We start from the raw sequence: 13,683 nt of genomic DNA, 5'->3' as shown, positions 1-13,683 counted from the left end.
TCTTAAGCTTTCAGAAGTTTAAAAATGGTTTGACTGTATCTTCTTAGGGGGTTGCTCAGCTTCTTGAATCACTGAATCTGTGGGATTGTCTCCCCCACCCCCAAATTTGGGACATTTTCAGCCATTGTATCTTCAACACTTTTTCGGTCCCTCTTCTCTCTCTCTTCTGTGATTACAATGACACATATTTAAATCTTTTGTAATAGTCCAACAAGTGCCTAAGGCTCTGTTTTTAGTTGTTGTTGTTTTGTTTTTCAGTATATTTTTCTCTGTCATTCAGACTGAATAATTTCTATTGTTCTATCTTCAAGTTCCCTGATTAATTCTTCTGTTATTTTTATTTTGCTGTTGAGTTCATCTACTGAGGTTTGTTTTTTAAAGTCCATGTATTAAAATTTTCAGTTTTAAAATTTCCTATTAATTTTTCTTTATATCTCTGATTTCTTTTAGAGATTTCCAATTTCTTTGCTAAGACATCCTTTTTTTCATTTGTTCTAAGCATGTTCACAATTGCTCACTGAAACATTTTTAGGATGGCTGTTTAAAAATCTTTGTCAGATGATTCTAATAACTGTGCCATCTTGATGTTGATGTGTGTTGACCGTCTTTTGTCACTCAAGTTGTGATTATTACAGTTCTCACTATGACAAGTGATTTTCAGTTGAATCCTGGATATTTTTGCATATTATGTTATGAAGATCTGGGTCTTATTTAAATCTTCTATTTTACCACATGTAGGTGGAAGTCCAGGTTCCACACTCAGATTCCACTGATACCTGGGGTTGAGGAGCTTCCTGTCACCATGGGCTAAGTGACAGTTCCAGCTTTTACCAGTACCACTCTGCTTGGGAGAGACTGGGTGCCCAGTTACTTCTCTCCAAATGGCCTCCACTGAGACCACTGATAGGTATCATTGTTACTGTTGGGTGGTGATAAAAACCTGACTCTTCATTAGGCTTCCTCTTGATACTACACCATTTGTTAGGGGAGAGGCACCTCATTATCACTCATTAGGGGTGGAAATCTAGGCTCCCCACATGGTCTCTACTAACTGAGGGGACTAGGATGTTCCCACTCCCCGTTCATCTTACCACTCTATCAGGGAACTAGAGGTCTTATTACAGGCTGGCAAGGGTGGAAGTCTCTCTAGTTGGCCTTTGCTAGTAGGGGTAGAGGTATAGTCTCCTCTGGTATTTAGCTACAGTAGAGCAGTCATTGTTTAAAAAATTTGGTCAGCCAGGCGCAGTGGCTCACGCCTGTAATTCCAGCACTTTGGGAGGCTGAGGCGGGCGGATCACCTGAGGTCACGAGTTCGAGACCAGCCTGGACAACATGGCAAAACCCCATCTCTACTAAAAATACAAAAATTAGCCAGGCGTGATGGCGCGTGCCTGTAATTCCAGCTACTCAGGAGGCTGAGGCAGGAGAATCGCTTGAACCCAGGAGGCGGAGGTTGCAGTGAGCCAAGATCGCACCACTGCACTCCAGCTTGGACAACAAGAGTGAGACTCTGTCTCAAAAAAAAAATAATAATAAAAAATAACTGCCTTACTAAGCTGTCTGTTCTTTAGATGAAGAAAGAGTGGATTTACATTGAAGCTGTTTTTTTTTTTGTCTGTGCCCTTTGGTGTTTCCAGTTTGCCAGTTTCTCTAGCATCTGGTCTAGGATGTATGCAGCAAAAAGAAAACACAGGGAACTTACCTCCATGTTGATTCCTTGGTTCCAAGTTCCCTAGAGAATATATCATCTTCTTTTCAACTTTCTGGGTCTTCTTATGTTTTGTGTATATATTTTTATATATACCCTGTTTACTACTTCTTTCTGGAAGTAGAAGTCCTCAATTCTAGTATTTTATTTTTTAAATAATCTATTGTGATTTCTTAATGTACAATCACACTATAAGAAAAAGAAATAATTTGATCACTTCTTTTACAATATGAATAGCACTTATTTGGTGGTCTTCTCTTATATGAGTTGCTAAAACATCAAGAGCAATATTGAGTAATAATCTAAATAAATAACATCCCTTTCTTTTTCCTGAAGTGACTTTACCATTTTGCCTATCAGAATAATTATGGCTTTTTGATAAGTAGTTTTTAAAAATCATATTTAACAGCTTCTTTCTCTCCCTATTTTACTTTGGGTTATTCATAATGCCTCCCTCTGCCTTATTCCCCAGTTAAACCCATCACCTATTCCTGTTACCATTTTAAGTACATTTTTATTGCATTCTATTACCTTTTTCTCTCTTTTCCACCATCTTGTTAGATGGAAGCATGAAGAGTGGGAGAAATTAGAAAGAAGATCAAGTAGGAAAGAAAGGAATTGAGGAGGAAGAGAGGAAAGAAGAAAAGAAGAAAGAATATAACAGGAATAAGAAAAGATGAATGAAAATAGCAGCTGGAAGTAAATGGAATTAGAAAGATAAGGAAAAATAAGATAATGGAGAAAGAACGGATACTAAGTTGAAGTAGAAAAAGCAAGAAGAGGCCAGGTGCAGTGGTTCATGCCTGTAATCCCAGCACTTTGGGAGGCTGAGGCAGGTAGATCACCTGAGGTCAGGAGTTCGAGACCAGCCTGACCAACATCGTGAAACCCCGTCTCTACTGAAAATACAAAAAATTAGCTGGGCGTGGTGGCAAGTGCCTGTAATCCCAGCTACTCAGGAGGCTGAGGCAGGAAAATCGCTTCTACCCAGGAGGCGGAGGTTGCAGTGAGCCAAGATCTCACCATTGCACTCCAGCCTGGGCAACGAGAGCGAAACTCCGTTTCAAAAAACAAAAAAAAAGAAAAGAAAAGAAAAAGAAAAAGCAAGAGGAAAGAGAAGAGGATGTAAGGTAGAAGAGCGTGAGAGGGAGGCAGGAGTAGATAGAGGGGTGGTATGGACAAAATGTTTGCGGCCCCACCAAATTCAGATGTTGAAACCTAAATCCTCAGTGTGACTGTATTGGAGATTGGGACTTTGGGAGGTAATTAGGTCATATGGGTAGAGCCCTCATAATGAGATTAATGACCTTATAAGAAGAGAAGGGAGAAAGTTTGCTTCCTCGGTCTGCTCTCCACCTTGTGAGGATACAAGGAGAAGATGGCTATCTGCAAACCAGGAAAAAGAGGGCCCTCAACAGACAGCAGATCTACCAGTGCCTTTGTCTTGGACTTCCCAGCCTCCAGAATGGTGAGAAGTATATTTCTATTGTTTAAGCCACCCAGTCTATGGTAGTCAGTTACAGCAGCCCGAACTGACTAAGACAAGAGGTTAAGGAGTAGATAAGGAGGGATGAAAAATAAACAAGGAGAGGGGTAAAAAAGAGGAAGGAGGGAGTAGAGGAAATAACTAGGGAGAAAAGAGAAGTATTTGAAGTAAGAGGGACAGGGACAGGAAGATGAAGAAATGAAGTAGAATCACACCTCACCAATGACAGTGATTTCATTCTGCAGAGAAGTTGTCCTTTGCTCTCCTCAGATTCCCAGTTCCCTTTATGTTGGTACCCACCAAAATGCCAGAGGTCATTTCTCATATCTCATTCTGGCCTTCAGGTAAGACCACCGTGGTTTTCTGCTATAAGAGCCACATACCCCATGTTTTGAGTAGATAAATTTGTTTGAGATACTCAGTGTTTATCACCCACTTTTTGTTAATGATTGTTCTGCTGGTATGGGTATCATCTGACAAACTCCGGTATGCAGGAAATGTAAGTTATTTTCTCTGCAACTCAACATAAATTCTATGTCAAGTTCCCATTCTACCGAGTGGTGGAAACTTAATCTCCAGCAATATGGAGTCCCCCTCTCACTCTCTGCTTTGGGGTTGTATTTAAGTTCTAGGGATGTTAAATAGTGTCAAAACATCAGGATGGGTAATGTATGTTGGGTATCATGTATCCATGCTGGCATACATGTCATATTTGTTCACCAATGTCTGTCCAAGCAGGAAGTTGTTGAGTGAGCTTCCTTCTTTACTGTAAAGCTGCTTTGGGTCCAACTCTCTCTTTGGGTATCATATATCACTCATACACATGGAAAACATTCTGCTGTTCCTATGATATGCTGAGGTCTATTAATCTCTGTGAGGCTGTCTTTGTCTCACATATACTCCCGTAAATACCCTGAGCTGAGGGAAACCACACGAAGAGGCTCTAAATAATTATAGACACCACACAGACAATTCTATTTTGTAGTCTTGTCCTCTCTGGCCTTAGCCAGAAGGTGAGACACAAGAACACATTGCTTAAGGATCTTACAAACCTACCTGGCATTTCTTCCCATCCCTAGAATATGGGGCTTATGGTTCCTCCTTTTTAAGGAACCCACAATATCTACTGACGCTTTGCTTCCCCATGCCTTTCTTCCACCACAGAATCAATGTGAGGCTGGAGGCACCAACAACCAGAAAAAAAACCTGGACAAACTAAAAATCAATCACTTTTTTGGACCTGTCAGAGAAATGAAATTTCAGGGCAAATCATCACCCTAAAATCTTGATGGATAGGCAAATCTGGAGCCACATATGCATAATTGGAACATCAGATGGAGAAGAGAAAGAGAATAGAGCAGAAGAAATATCAGGTAATAATAGCTAAGAATTTTCCAAAATTAATGACAGACACCAAATTACAGATCCAGGAAGCTCAGAGAACACCAAATATCTTACTTATAATAGAACAAGAATAATAATTACAGCAGCTTTCATCAGAAACCATGCAAGCAACAAGAGTAAAGTGAAATATTTACAGTGTTAAAAGAAAAATGACTACCACCCTAGATTTCTACATATAGAAAAAGATCTTTCAAAAGTAAAGGAGAAGAAAAAAAAAAAGTAAAGGAGAAATAAAGACATTCTCAGATGAACAAAAATAGAATGAATTGATCACCAACAGACCTGCCCTGCAAGAAATATTAGAAGATTTTCTTCAGGCAGAAAGAAAATGATATAGGGCAGAAACTTGGAAGTACATAAAGAAAGGGAGAGCACTGGAGAAGGAATAAATGAAGCTTTCCTTCAAAGAGGAAATCAAATCTCCAATTACAGAATATTTGAGGATGCTGTAATTAAAGGAAATTTATGTATCTTTCCATTATAAAGGCAGCTACATACAATTAACAAGAGAAATATCTTAAACATAAAGATACAGCAAAGATGAAAATAAAAGGATGGAATAAATTATGACATGCAAATAATAAAAAGATGATGTATTCATATCAGACATAGTACTTTAAAGCAAAATATAATAAAACCAAAATCATAGCATGAGATTATAACACCCCTAAGTAAAGGATAGAATAACCATATGAAATAATGGGTCCTTCTTGAAGCCTCTACATTGATAATATACACTGAGGCCCAAACATAAAGCAATATGGTGCCTCAGAATAAACACTTTAGAATTCTTAAATCCTTCATCCAAGTTTTCTAGACTTGAGTCAACTTGATTTTATCTTCTTTATTTATATATGTATAAGAATTTTAAAACATTGTAAAAGTATACCTAGTAAAGTGCTACACATTGTGATAAGTGCTGGAGAAATAATGATGGCAAAAATACATGTATTACCTGCTTTCAAGGATTAACCGATCTGAGTCCAGTCAGATTTCCACAATTTTATAAAGTTGGCTGGATTTCTGGTGCCAATTTGCATCATAAGAGCAGACAAACTGACATCTTAGGATTATATCTAATGCATTCCTATGGCTTCAGTATGTATTTAACAATAATGAATGACATCCAAACTCTGCTTGAATGACCATCCATGATTACTACATTCATAGAGTTCATCACTGTTAATGAATTTTGATGTTAATAAGATCTGAAGCTTGGCTAAAGGCTCTTCAATGCTCTTCACACGTTTTCTCACCATCGCAGGCTTTCTTGGTGACTTGTAATCTCTTACAGACTTAAATAGATTACACCTTCCTTCATATTGCACAATTCCCTTCCAGTTAATTCCTCACCCCCATCACCACAGCAACTTACATTCCATTAATAAGCAGAAGGTTATCAGAAGAGACAAGGGGAGGAAGCCTGCAAGTAGAACCTCAATGCACAGTTTGGGGATGTTTGTTTGATACTGCCTCATATGACCTTACCATGTGAGCTTCTGGTATCTTGTGACATAGAGTCCCTCTTTGATTTGCACTGGAAAATTTCAAGACATATCTGAATGCTCTCAGACACCTGGGATATGATTTAGTGCCATATGTGTCCTCAATGTTCAGCATCAATATAAACCTCATAAACCACTTAATTTGGGAATCATGGAACATTAACAACAATTACAACAGATATGTAGCTGGACTCAGAAAAGTCATATGAGTTCAGCTACATAGTATGACATTTCCTGACTTCATTTTATAAAAGAAAAATCATCTGAATAAATCATGCTGCTATAAAGACACATGCACACGTATGTTTATTGCAGCATTATTCACAATAGCAAAGACTTGGAACCAACCCAAATGTCCAACAATGATAGACTGGATTAAGAAAATGTGGCACATATACACCATGGAATACTATGCAGCCATAAAAAATGATGAGTTCATGTCCTTTGTAGGGACATGGATGAAATTGGAAATCATCATTCTCAGTAAACTATCGCAAGAACAAAAAACCAAACACCGCATATTCTCACTCATAGGTGGGAATTGAACAATGAGAACACATGGACACAGGAAGGGGAACATCACACTTCGGGGACTGTTGTGGGGTGGGGGGAGGGGGGAGGGATAGCATTGGGAGATATACCTAATGCTAGATGACGAGTTGGTGGGTGCAGCGCACCAGCATGGCACATGTATACATATGTAACTTACCTGCACGTTGCACACATGTACCATAGAGCCTAAAGTATAATAATGATAATAATAATAATAATAATAATAATAAAGAAAAAGAAAAAAAAATCATCTGAAAAACATTGGGAAAATGGTCCATACCAAGTCTAACATCACACACATACATGCACGGTTGTAATTAATATACTACATCTGAGATTCTTTTTGTATATAATGTTTTATCACAATTATCTTGGCATAACATTTTCTATGACATTAAAAAGTCTTTGCAAAATTCTTTATGATAACGTGTAATATCCCATCATATGAACTTACCTACTTGACCAAATAACAAAAATCTTGTTTCCATTTATTTTTGTTCACTAGATTATCATTGTGGTGATTTTCCCGTAACAAACCTCTGTGCATACCTCCAATTATTTCCTTATGGTATATTATTAGAAATGGAATTACTAGTTCAAAGGGGCATGAACTATTTTAAGGCCGTTATTCAATAATACCAAAATGCTTTCCAGAAAGGTTTTTGTCAACACTAGCAATGCAGAAGACTTCTCACATACCCTTAATAGTGCTGAACATTTGCTTTAAAAATATCTTTGCCATTTTGATAGACAAAATGACATTTAATTGATTCAAACTGTATTTATTATTATTATTAATGATGGGAAGATACTCTCGGTGTTTCTTAATCATTTGTATTTTGCTGTGAGAGTTCTTTGTACATTAAGGTTATTAACCTTGTATCTGTCACACTTGGTGCAAATGCTTTTTTTGGTTGGTGTCTCGCGTCTTAGTCTTATTTACGAATTCCTGATCTAGGAAAAAATGCAATCTACGACTTTCTTTTCCACTATCATTTTCTCCATTAAAAAAAAATGCTGAGGATGTCCTTTGCTATTGAAAAGCCAAACAAATATTCCTTTTACTAGAAAACAATTCAGAAACGTATATTTAGAGCCTAAAAAATATCTATACTTTCTTAGTAATTTACCTTTGAAGACTATGCTCTAAACTGGGAGTGATAAAAAATCCGATTTAGATGTTTTTAATGGCAGAAGCATGCTTCTATTGTAACATTAAATGAGAAAAGATAATATAAATTTAGCAGGTTATTGAATGGAACTTTCACATTTTCCTCAGAATTTTGGTTAAAGCCATATAGCCTTTTAAAAAAAAAAAAAAAGAAAAAGAAAAAGAAAAGAAAAAGGTACCCAGTGCCTCCACATTCTAAAAAGAACATCCCAGGAGATCTGAACACAATCCTACGGGCCTTACGTGGGGAGAGCATACTAGTCATGCTACTGGTATTCATTCCATTCCTTTTCAGCCCATATATACTCAGAAAGCTAGAAAGAACTAGATAAGAATTTATAGTGTTGTGAGTCCTTGGCTTGAGGAAGAGTGTTTTCCTTTTTCTTGAGGAAGGAGAGGGGCATGCAACTCCCTCACCAAAGCCATGTGAGGAGGGATCCAAAGGAATCACTTACACAGATTGGGGGAGTCTGCATGGGATAAGAACAGAGTGGAGTATCACATTTTGTATATTCAACAGTTTCTCTCCAGGTTGAAATTTCTCATGATTACTCGGGTTTGATTTGTTCCTGAAGGCTTTTTTCCACTGACTGCATTTCTATGGCTTCAGTATGTGTTTAACAATAATGAATGACATTTGAACTCTGGTTGAAAGACCATCCACAAAGTCAAGTGAATGTGAAAAGAAAAAAAAAAAAGAAAGAAAGACCATCCATGATCACTACATTCATAGAGTTTATCTCTGCTAATGAATTATCTGATGTTAATAAGATCTGAAGCTTGGCCAAAGGCTCTTCAATGCTCTTCATGCGTTTTCTCACCATCATGGCCTTTTCTTGCTGATTTATAGTCTCTGAAATTGGTCTGAAGCTATGGTCATGTGACCCACACTATGGGTGTGGGTGTGGGCTTGTCCTATGTATGGTTTCATCCTCCCGTAGGATGTCTGAAATTAGAGCACAATTACTCTAACACTTACTATAGTCTTGGAAGCCCCCTGGCTGGGAACCAATCCTGTGAATATCTACCCCAAGCCTTAAACATCTATCCTTTGAAAGAAGGTTAATCTCCTTTTCTAACTTGTCTTTATGCTCAGAAGTTCCTTGTGGTTAGAGTCATGAGGAGTTATCCTTGTAATATATGGCCACATTCCCCTGTGACCCAAATTGTTCCTCAAATCCCTGATTTTGAATACATTTCTTATTCTCAGGCTTTTCTCATTTGATAAAAAAATTATAACTGTCACTCATTTGTGATACTTGGAAGTAGTGAGAAGGTCAAACAACTGTAAAAGAAAAGAAAATAATTATCTAACAGGTCTCCACCATATAACTTCCTAAGAGGCAAGCTGGAGACAGGATTTTGCCCTCCAACCTGACAAAAAACACTTAAAAATGGACAGAAAATATGAAATAATGGTTTTTCAAGACACTGAACATTAGGCAATGAAGAAGAGTAATCCCTGAGAGATGAGGAAAAAAGAAGTGAGCACTTACTGCTTGAGAGGTTCCAGTTTGTGGAGCAACAAGGGAGAATGTAGTCAGAATCCAGGGGATTCCCTGAATTGGAATGACAGAGATGAGAGACCAGAAAGACCAAGGTAGCTAGAGTTCACAGAGCAGAGTACCCAAAAAGAGAGAGTTACACAGGGAGAACACTGGAGATCTTTGAAGGATTGCCATTAAGTATTCAGCAGAGTACTGATCAGTGAATTCATAAAAGGAAATTGCCTGAGGCTGGGGAAAGAGTCACCTGAAAGGATTAAAGGGAACAAGTGCCAGAAGCTCCAACAGGTCTGGGGACCATGCTGTTCTCACCAGCTAAAGTGGAAAACTTCCTAATTCTTGAGGCATGGGATACTCAGATGGGTCTTGCCTCATCAGTCAGGGATAATTAGCTTTATGCAAAAAACTGCTGTGGTCCTGCCTAACAAATCATAAAAGCAAGACTCAAAAAGATCTAACTGTTTCCAAAGAAGTGCATTTCAGAACAAAGCAAAGGTAGCTTTGTAGGAATATAAAAATATCTAGCACCAAAAGAAAAAATTTCACCAAAATTTTACCGAAAGGTAAAATTCACATTGCCTGGCATCGAATTAAAAAAAAACAGGCATACCAAGAAGCAGAAAAATAGGACCCATCTTGAGGAGAAAAATCAATCAATCCAAACTTACCCAGAACTTACATATTTAATAGATGTTATAATTAGCAGATAAGCACATTAAAAGCCATTATAACTATTTCCATGTGTCCAAAAACTTAGAGGGAAGAATGGTCATGTTAAGTAAAAACATGAGATCTATTTAATAAGGTCCAAGTCATACATCTAGATATAAAAACTATAATATTTGAGAAGAAAAAAATGCTAGATGATATTAATTACTAAAGATTAGTGATTAAGTTCACTAATCTTTAGTGAATAGAAGTTCACTAATCTTCTATTATGAAGACATAATAGAAAAGATTCTAAATGAAATAAAATACATTTTAAAAGACAACAGAGCGTAAGTCTCTTTGTTCATGCTGTTTCCTCTTCTGGAAACACTTTTACCCCATCCCATCCACAGATCCTTCAACCAATCAATTCTGAATCTGTCTTCCGATTTCATCTCCATCATTACTTCCTCCCTGCTTTTACTTCCCTGATTAGGTAAAGCCCTCTTTTAACCTATTCACAGAACCATGTACTTCCCCTCCATAGCACTTACCAGTGACAACTTCACAAATATTTGAGTCTGCGATTACTGTCTTCTTCACAAGACAGTAGCTTCATGAGGGCAGAGACAATATGTCTATTTTTGCTTACCATGATATCCTCCAGCATCTCAAACTCTGCCAGTCATATCCCATCTGTATCTAGCACCTTTGTGATTTTCATCTATTAATTATACTCCCTCTCCCAAATCTTCAACCTCTCCTTCTCTACTGGTGATATCCTACCAACATCCCCTTTTCCTTACTAAGAAACTGTTTTTTCTTACCATGTTCTCTCAGCTACAGATAGCGGTGGCTATGTGTCACAGTTCTTTCCCATGGGATGTATTTGGCAGTCATTGGATAGGATTTTTGGGAAAGCTCTGTATAAGGAGACTAATTCCACTGACAAGGTATTTTTGCCCTCTCCTCTGCCTCATTCTTTCTACCTGAAACATAGAAATGATGGCCAGAGTTGCAGCAGGCATCCTTCAACCAGAAGGCACCTGGAAGATGAGAGCTATATACCAAGGACCATGGAACAAAAAAAATATATAAGGGGACTGAGACATTGATAAAATTGTGGAGGTCCTGGGCTTGTTTCAGGTAAGGAAAAGATATCCCCTAATTATTTTAAGCAACTCATTTTTAGGTCTTTGTTACTCATATCCAAATGATATTCCAAATACCCATCCTAAAACATGACATGCCCCTACCCCAACTTCTCTCTCTCTCTCTCTCTCACACACACACACACACACACATACACAGAGTCTAACACACTGTCTCATTCACACGACTCTCTCTGACTCATGATCATGACTATGACTTATAAAGTATGATCTCCACATATTGTCCCAGTTCTCCAAACTATCATATTCACACTTTACCCTTCAATCCTGCTGATATGGTTTGGCTCCGTGTCCCCACCCAAATTCCATCTCAAATTGTAATCCTCATAATCCCCACATGTCAAGGGAGGGACCCAGTGGGAGGTGACTGGATCATGGAGTCATTTTCCCTTATCCTGTTCTCGTGATAGTGAGTGAGTGCTCATGAGATCTGATGGTTTTATAAGGCAGTTTTCCCTACTCTTGCTCACTCTCTTTCACCTGCCGCCATGCAAGATGTGCCTCTTCCCCTTCCACCATGACTGTAAGTTTCTTGAGCCCTCCCAAGCCATGCAGAACCGTGAGTCAATTAAACCCTCTTTCTTTTTATTTTTTTATTTTATTATTTTTTTTGACAATGAAAGAAAGCAAGTTTATTTGAGCAACAGTATACAGCCAAGTGACTGCTCCATAGACAGAGCAGGGCCACCCTAAAGGCAGATTGGTCCAGAGTAGCACTTGTGGATTGCTGGCTACCTATATTTATACCCATTCTTAATTATTTGCTAAATAAGGGGTGGGTTATTCAGAAACTTTATGGAAAAAGGGAAGAGAGTTCCCAGAATTATATAAGGTAACTTCCAGGTCATTGCCATGGCATTTGTAAACTGTCATAGTAGTGGTAGAAGTGTCTTATGCAAGTGCATTATAATTGCTGGTCCTACCTGGCTTTGGCCAGTTTCTTTGCTACATACCATTTAGGTAGACAGGGTCTTGACCAGTGCTCAGAAAACAAGTCCTGCTGATCGCCTACCTCAAAGCAAACCAAAACATTAATTGTGAGAATATTCTAGAAAGACAAGTTGGTAAGAAAGAAGATACTGTAAAGACTCAAACAGAAATGTAACATAACATATAAAGAATGAAATAAGAAAGGAAATATAGCAAAGATGCTAAATCGGTGTAAGTTAAGAGTTAAATGAACCCAGAGAACAAATGATAAAGTCCTTTAAAAAGCACTATGATGGAAAGAATAGGGTGCTCCTGGTGGAAAGCCTGGCACAGGTAGAGTTTTGTTAGCTTTCCAGAAAGATTAAAAGATTATGCCCAACAAGGACTTCATGTCTAAAACACCAAAAGCAATGGCAACAAAAGCCAGAATTGACAAATGGGATCTAATTAAACTAAAGAGCTTCTGCACAGCAAAACAAACTACCATCAGAGTGAACAGGCAACCTACAGAATGGGAGAAAATTTTTGCAATCTACTTATCTGACAAAGGGCTAATATCCAGAATCTACAATGAACTCAAACAAATTTACAAGAAAAAAACAACCCCATCAAAAAGTGGGCAAAGGATATGAATAGACACTTCTCAAAAGAAGACATCTATGCAGCTAAAAAACACATGAAAAATGCTCATCATCACTGGCCATCAGAGAAATGCAAATCAAAACCACAGTGAGATACCATCTCACACCAGTTAGAATGGCGATCATTAAAAAGTCAGGAAACAACAGGTGCTGGAGAGGATGTGGAGAAATAGGAACACTTTTACACTGTTGGTGGGACTGGAAACTAGTTCAACCATTGTAGAAGTTGGTGTGGCGATTCCTCAGGGATCTAAAACTAGAAATACCATTTGACCCAGCCATCCCATTACTGGGTATATACTCAAAGGATTATAAATCATGCTGCTATAAAGACACATGCACACGTATGTTTATTGTGGCACTATTCACAATAGCAAAGACTTGGAACCAACCCAAATGTCCATCAATGATAGACTGGATTAAGAAAATGTGGCACATATACACCATGGAATACTATGCAGCCATAAAAAATGATGAGTTCATGTCCTTTGTATGGACATGGATGAAGCTGGAAACCATCATTCTCAGCAAACTATTGCAAGGACAAAAAACCAAACACCACACGTTCTCACTCACAGGTGGGAATTGAACAATGAGAACACTTGGACACAGGAAGGGGAACATCACACACACCCGGGCCTGTTGTGGGGTGGGGGAAGGGGGGAGGGATAGCATTAGGAGATATACCTAATGTAAATGATGAGTTAATGGGTGCAGCACACCAACATGGCGCATGTATACATATGTAACAAACCTGCACGTTGTGCACATGTACCCTACAACTTAAAGTATAATTAAAAAAAAAAAAAGATTATGCCCACAATATTCCCTTGAGAAGTGGCAGGTGTAAGAGGACTCTGGAAATCAGTAAGTAATGCAGCTTCAAAAAAATAATTTTTAAAAAGGAGTCTCTTCTTGAGGAGAAATGGAGATCCAAAACAGATGTTCAAGCACATCAGAG

General features: G+C 38.1%; 1 protein-coding gene across 2 annotated transcripts in view; it reads right to left on the bottom strand.

Annotated features, from left to right (window-relative positions):
* The window catches only part of MAGED1 (MAGE family member D1), a 100,502-nt gene that overhangs the window by 18,177 nt on the left and 68,642 nt on the right, over positions 1 to 13,683 (bottom strand). The window lies entirely within an intron of this gene.

Source organism: Pongo pygmaeus, chromosome X, assembly GCF_028885625.2.
Source record: "Pongo pygmaeus isolate AG05252 chromosome X, NHGRI_mPonPyg2-v2.0_pri, whole genome shotgun sequence".
NCBI classification, from domain to species: Eukaryota; Metazoa; Chordata; class Mammalia; order Primates; family Hominidae; genus Pongo; species Pongo pygmaeus.
The sequence above is the reverse complement of the archived record's forward strand: the minus strand, read 5'-3'. Positions and strand labels throughout refer to the sequence as shown.